At 40.8% G+C, this 7337-nt stretch overlaps 1 long non-coding RNA gene across 1 annotated transcript; it reads right to left on the reverse strand.

Moving 5' to 3' along the window:
• Positions 1–1576: 1576 nt before the first annotated feature.
• On the reverse strand, positions 1577–3223 carry LOC128607240 (uncharacterized). The gene is made up of 3 exons (XR_008385838.1): positions 3138–3223; positions 2001–2852; positions 1577–1736 (listed from the first exon to the last, which is right to left on the reverse strand). It is a non-coding gene; the product is annotated as an uncharacterized LOC128607240 (long non-coding RNA).
• Between the last annotated feature and the right edge of the window lie 4114 nt (positions 3224–7337).

A 7337-nucleotide genomic window follows, 5' to 3' on the forward strand; every position in this document is an offset into this window, starting at 1 on the left:
GTTATTGTTTTTGATTTGTCATCCTTAGGCCCTGAGAAGGTAGTGGTCTGTACGACCTATCCAAGAATAAGACAGGGCCGACAAAGGGATATCAGTTTTAAACATGGCAGTATACTGGTATGTGAGTCAAGCACAGCTAGATAACTGATCTTTATGTCCAGTTCTACAGCTGCTGTGTTATTTTAGCTGGAACAGCAGCAGTCTAAGAGTGGACTGTTTGCCCCTGATAGCCAGTGAATTGCTTAAAAGTCACCCAGGACAGGCAATTGTGGAAGTTAGATCCGAAGCAGAGGACACAGGGCTAGAAGAACTGGACAGACAACACATAGGGTACCTGAAAGTAATGATCAGACAGGTAAAAGATGGTCAGAAAAGGGTAAGAAAGGCAGTGTTTCTACACAAGTATCCCTTAAATTAAAGGAGAGTCAAGTAATATAATTAATATGTACAAATGTAAATAAGGGTAAGGGGTTCAGGATCAGAAATGAGCTTGGTTTCACCATAAGGGTTAACACTACCAGTTAATCATGAAGTAATGATAACTATACTAGATATGAGTGTAAAAGAATGAATTGTTAATTCAGGTGTGATTGTCATGTTCTGTGGGTTATAGTCAGTGTTTTTGATTGAATCTACATATGTGTTCAAGGAAGTGAAGAAGAAGTGATGAGCCATGCCCTGGGTGTAAGTGCTGGCCTAACCTCTCCCCAAGGGCGGCCCTTTACGGTACGTAAAATGCCTGGGCCGAAGATTACCAGCGTATGGAAAGACACTGCCAAACAGAGAAAAATGAACATTAACTTGTTTTGAACTGTTTATGATGGTACATGTAATGTGTAAAGAACTGTAGAGGCAACCAGGCAAGGAAAAGAAAAAGGGGTGCTATCGAGCACAAGGGTGCTGGCAGGGTGGGAATTTTTCCTCAAAGAGGTTTTTTTGCCCACCCCTGGGTGCGTAGGGTGCAAGTTGTGAAAAGAAAGGAGAAGTGGTAATCAGAAAACCTTGAAGTCCTGATTAATACAAGACAATGGTAGTAGGCCCAGTCGAGAAAAATAGGGGCAAAATAGGAAAAATTTTAAGTATACATAGTTAACAGGTAGTAGGTCAAATATACGCAATCAGCATTTAATCAGTGTAATCAAAACCAGCAGCTAACACCACTATAAGAATAGCCATATTAACCCACATAACCATATGAGCAGGTATTGCTATGTAGCTCCAGCCCAGAAAAACGGAGCCTTATGACCCATACTTCAGTTGCCCATTTACTTTGAGGCGCTTAGAAGGATGGCGGAGTCCCTCTCACCGGCCCTCTGAACACTCCTTAAGGTTCACTCCAACATTAGCATAATAGAAGTAGTCGCGACTAACGGCCCGACAATGGGCAAGTACGACCACCGACACTATGTGTATGTAAAAGTTACTATTAGGCAATTAACCGCAGATGGCCAGTGGGTGCGCCAGAATCAGTTTATTCACAGATACCCACTAAATTAGTGATGTGAGACTTTGAAAGCCTCAGAGGAGCTAATGTTGGATAAAATTTATGATAGAAATAAAACACAAGGGCACCAAATGTGGAGAATGAGAATTTATTGTGAATGAGGGAGACCAGGAACACCGGACTCAGCTTGTGGGATGTCATTCAGGAGAGATGGATCAGCAGTGGGATGTGCTGGTTGATGGTGAGTGTTCGGGTCCAGGCTTGAGTCATGGGGGGATGGTGGAAAGATCAGCTGTAAGGATAACCCACAAAAAAGAACAATATATATATATATATATATATATATATATATATATATATATATATATATATATATATATAAAACTCGTCCTCATGAAAAGAAGGCCCCTCTAAGTCAGACATCACATAGCCTCGACAGAAAAGGGAAGCACACACTGTTGAATTTCATCAGAATTAATATCCCAAATATTAATCCTCTACTCACTACTCTGTCATACTGATAGACTGATAGAGCATGTAAAACACTTCCTCTTACCTTCTCAGAGGCGGAGTCTTGTGCTGCTGGGCGAGAGAACAAATGAAATCCTTTCCCTTTCGCTGAAGGTGTGTGTAGAAAAGGAATTTTACTCACGGGAGTAAGATATACGAATCGTCCCTTTGAATGGACTTCGGTTTATTAAAGAACAATAAGGATTCCAATTATCTTAACTCAGAATATAAAGAAAATAAAATAAAGAAAAACCAGCGACTATTCAGAGTCTGAAAATAGTTTTCTTTTAAGAAGAGACATAAAAATATCCCCTTTTTTGATCGCGCAGGATCCGATAGTTTTTCTTCCTTCACAAGAAACAGATAAACAGAGGTTGGGGGATTGTGGTTTTTGAGTACTCTTAAAGCTGTGTGTGTTTTTAGCGCTGGCTGTAAAAAACAGGAACTAGAAACAGGATGTCTGTTTTTTTACTGGGCTTTCTTCAGATTTAAGCGTTCTATCAGTCTTTCCATTTCATCTATTTGTCTAGCAAGATTAGAGAGTCTCACTATTCTCCCATGTCTCTGATTTAATTTCCTAATGTATTCAGTCCTCCTGTATTTAGCACGTTCTTTTAACATTTCAGCTTCAGCTGTCATTTGATTTAAGGTACTCAGTATTCTGTCACACTCTTTTACTACACAATCATTTTTCCATATCAGCTTTTCAGTTCTTTTTATATCCAGCATGTTGAGCTGTAGATCTCTCAGGTCTTGTTGGATGGGTCTAATGTCCAGAACAGCTTTCTCAGTGGCCCCTGAACCAGAAGACTTTCCAGTCCGTCTTTCTCCATGTTGCTGTCTTTCCCCCCTCCTTCTCCTTCTTCTTCTTCTCCTCACGTGGTTCTGTTTCCCCAGACTGTCAAGGTTCCCCAGTTTAATTATAATACAGTTTTAATCGTTTTCACATAACATCACATTACATAATACATCAGCTTGTATTTTACAATAAGCTGGAAATAACGGTAGGACTGAGGCTACATATATCTGAGATCTAAATCTCCTATAACAACACACACACTCAGACATGGAACACATAGAATAAACTACAGTGAATAACGAAACAAATGGCTAACATTAATTTACAGTTTAAGAATCATACTAAACATATACTATTGACAAATAAAGAAATACATATACTTACCCATGATAAAGAAGAAAAGTACAGAGACAGCTAAGGTCCTTGCTCGCTCAATAATGGTCAGATCAAAATGCAATAATAAGCAGAAGTAGGTCTTTTTAAAATAAATAAATAAATAAATAAAAATAAAAGAGGAACTAGAAAAGCAGGGGAAAAAATACCTTAAAACTTGAACACAATGGTTTTCGAAAGTTTCAGAAAATCAAAAATAATGGTTTTCAGAAGTATCAGAAAATCAAACATAATAGTTTTTGGGGGGGGGGGGGGGAAAGCTAAAATTCAGACATAATGGTTGTGGAAATCACTCAGAAATCAAGTGTATTGGTATTTAGGGGAACAGTGGTGTTTCCACTGTATAAAAGGGAGCCCTGTAACTGGGTTTTTTTTAGATCACTTCGGGGCGCCTCACTGGCGTCTTTGCATAGATTGGTTATGTTCTGATGGTCATGGATTCAAATGGCCTTGTGTGGATGTTTCAGGAAACTTGTCATCAGAAATAACCATCGCTGTCTAAAATAATCAGTAATGAAATAAAATATTATTTTAGTAACTGACCAGTTACCCTTTAACTCACTACTAAAAGTGGGCCAGTGCAAATGCTCACAGTTGAAGTAAAAAGGTGCAGTATAACAGTCTGAGTTGTGTGCATTAATATAATGCATATGAAGCAACAATGTGGGGTTGTTCGTTAATGTAATGTGTAATGTCCATGGAGGTGGAAAAGAGACCATGGTGGGCCCTGAGTATTGTTAATTGTTAATGCTGCCAGTTGCAGATGGAAAGAAACTGTTTTTGTGGTGTGAGGTTTTGGTCTTGATGGACCACAGCCTCTTGCCGGAGGGGAGTGCCTTGAAAAGTTTGTGTCCAGGATGAGTAGGGTCAGCCACAATCTTAACTGCCCACTTCAGGGTCCTGGAAGTGTACAGGTCATGAAGGGGTGGCAGATTACAGCCAATTACCTTCTCAGCAGAGCAAATTCCTAAATTCCTGAAGTCTACTACTATCTACCCTGTTTTCACAGCGTTGAGCTCCAGGTTGTTCTGACTGCACCAGGTCACCAGATGGTCAATCTCCCACCTGTAGGCAGACTTTATGGATTTGAGGTGGGACAGCATGAGGTGCTCAAAGGACTTCATTACCAAAGATGTCAGAGTGACAGGTTTGTAGTCATTAAGTCCTGTGATCCTGTTTTTTTTGGGGACGGGGATGATAGTGGAGGTCTTGCAGCAGGCTGGCACATGGCATATGTCCAGTTAGGTGTTAAAGATGTCTGTAAACACTGGAGACAGCTGATCAGCACAGTACTTCTGGATGGATGGAGAGACAGAGTCTGGTCTAGCTGTTTTGCGGGGGTCCTGTCTCATGAAGACTCTGTTAACACCTCTCTCCAGGATGGAGAGAGTTGTACTTATGGTGCAGGAGGAGGGGGAGGGAGCTGTTGAGGTGTGCAGCTGTGGAGAAGCTGGTAGGCTGGAGTTGAAGTTGATGGCTGGTGTCACAGGGGATGGTGTCAGGACTATCTCAATATCTTTCAAAGTGACAGTAATAATCGTTCAGGCTGTTGGCCAGATGCAAGTCGTTAGCAGAGTGGGGGGCTTTAGCTTTGCAGTTCTTCTTTCCAGACAGAAGCAGAGTCATTGGCTGAGAACTGCTGTTGTAGTTTCTCAAAGTATAGCTGTTTAGCTTCTCTCACCGCATTTCTAAACTTGTACCTTGACACTTTAAACCTGATTCTGTCCCCACTCTTAAACATAACTTCCTTCTCCAGCTGTAGCTGTCTGAATCTGGCTGTGAACCAGAGTTTGTCATTGTTGTAACTCACCCTGGTGCGAGATGGTACACAGTTATCCTCACAGAAGCATATGTATGAAGTTACAGCTTCTGTGTGCTCATTGAGAGTGTTGGTAGCAGTCCTGACTACATCCCAGTCAGTACAGTCCAAGCATGCCTGAAGATCCTTCACAGCCTCACTGGTCCACTGCTTTGATGTCCTCACAACAAATTTGGAGAGCTTTAATTTCTACCTGTATGCAGGAATCAGATCGACCATGACGTGGTCAGAGTGTCCCAGTGCAGCTCGTGGGACAGCGTGATAGGCATTGCTTACTGTAGTGTAACAGTGATCCAGAATGTTCTCCTCTCTGGTCGGGCATTTAATAGATTGCCTGTATTTGAGAAGTACATGTGTGAGATTAGCTTTGTTAAAGTCACTAAGGACAATAACAAATGAGTCTGGGTATGTGTACTCCACACACAGTATCTGATTGGCGAGCATACACTGTGCACATTGGCTTGTGGTAGAATGTAAACTCCGACCAATATGAATGAAGCGAACTCACGTGGGGAATAGAATAATTTGCAGTTTATGAAAAATGACTCAAGATCAGAACAGTACTGCTGACTCACATTATTGCACCACTATTTGTGTAAAAACAAATTCCTCCACCCTTCATTTTACCTGAAAGTTCAGTGTTGCGATAGTCTCTGAAGAGTTTGAATCCTGCCAGCTGCAGAGTCCGGTATCAGTCCACACAGCCATGTTTCCGTGAAGCACAAGACGGAAGATGAAGAAAATTCTATGTTTTTTCCCACTAGTAGCTGAAGTTCACCCAGTTTATTGCACAGTGAATGCACATTAGAGATATATATTCCCAGCAGCAGTGTGTGATGTCTGCATCTGCGGAAGTGCAGGAGCACACCAGCACGTTTCCCACTCCTCCGGTGTTTCACTGCATGTGCAAAGGTGAGGGCACCTTTAATCAGAATGTCCAGTAAACTCAAGAATGTGTCAATGAAGGTAAGAAATTAGTCCATAGGGGCTATAGCTCTGATGTTCATTAGCTCTTTTCTGGTAAATGAACTCCCAGTATCATCACAAAAAACTGTTGTAACAAACAAAACAAGACAAAACAAAGTGCACCAACACACCAAGGCAGCCACCCATGGCACCATCTTGGAGGGATGAGACTAAATGAAATTACCTAGTAGATTTGCATTTGTTTGTTACAATTTCGTATAGACTAGAATCAGGTGAGCATAGTTTGGTCTTGCTCTGTAATAAAAATTGATTGAAAATGAAACTTTAGGTATAAACCTATACCTGAATACATAATGACCGGTTTAGTAGATGGAGCTTGCCAATGTTCTGAATATTTCATATGTTAAAATATTGTATTGATTCATATCAAAATGTAATTGACAAACATTCAAATACAATTCAAATTGCATGACTTTAACATTTTAAAAATACATCATCTTACCTGCTGAGAAGTCCATGGTATATTAAAGATTTGAAGGAGAGTGTGGAAGTTCTTTAACCCTTTGCTGGATTTTCGAAGATGTGAAATGTCTTGGTAGATCTCCAGAATGCAAAAACTCTGAGAATGTTAGCCTTTATAGGGTGCATATTCTTATGGGCAACTTGGGCAAGTAAGTGTGTGTGTGTGTGTGTGTGTGTGTGTGTGTGTGTGTGTGTGTATGTGTATGTGTTTTTTGTTTGTTTGGGACGGGGTGTGATGGCATTCATTTCCATGTATTTCTGGTGGGAAGCTCTATGTGTGTGAGATGTTGGGTGGGGTGAGGGGTCAATTAAATGTTTTTAGGGTGGGTAGGTGCATGTGTTGTGGGAGGATAGGTGTTTGTCGATGTGTTTGTGTTTGTATATGTGGAGCGCACAATCCCTTACGCATATGTTTTTAACATCCTGGGTGTGTGTTTGTGTTTGTATATGTGGGGGGCACATTCCTTTACACATGTTTTTCACTTCTGAGTTTCAAAACACATTAAGATTTTCAAATGAAGCTTTTCATCATTAACCTGTCACATATACATAACAACCTTGATGAACTTTGACCTAGACCTGGCAAAATGATATGAAATGTACTAGGTAATATTTCTCTCTCATTCCACTGTAAGGAACATCGTCTACAAATGGCAGAGATTTCTATCTCTACTACCAATTTGTCCAGGACTGGCCATTCAAGCAAATTAAGCCATAGAGCAGACCGTCTGATGCAAAAATAAGTCTCCAAGAACTCCAAAATTTAATCACAGGATCTGATAGTAAGTCTTGCAGCTGTTGGTGTCAAAGTGCATGCTTCACAAATTTGACCTGCATGGGAGGTGTGCCAGGAAAAAGCCTTTGCAAGACTGCAGTTTGCCAATGAGCACATAGGAAAAGCCCAGGCCTTTTGGTATAATATG

This window comes from Ictalurus furcatus, chromosome 5 (assembly GCF_023375685.1).
Source record: "Ictalurus furcatus strain D&B chromosome 5, Billie_1.0, whole genome shotgun sequence".
Lineage (NCBI taxonomy): Eukaryota > Metazoa > Chordata > Actinopteri > Siluriformes > Ictaluridae > Ictalurus > Ictalurus furcatus.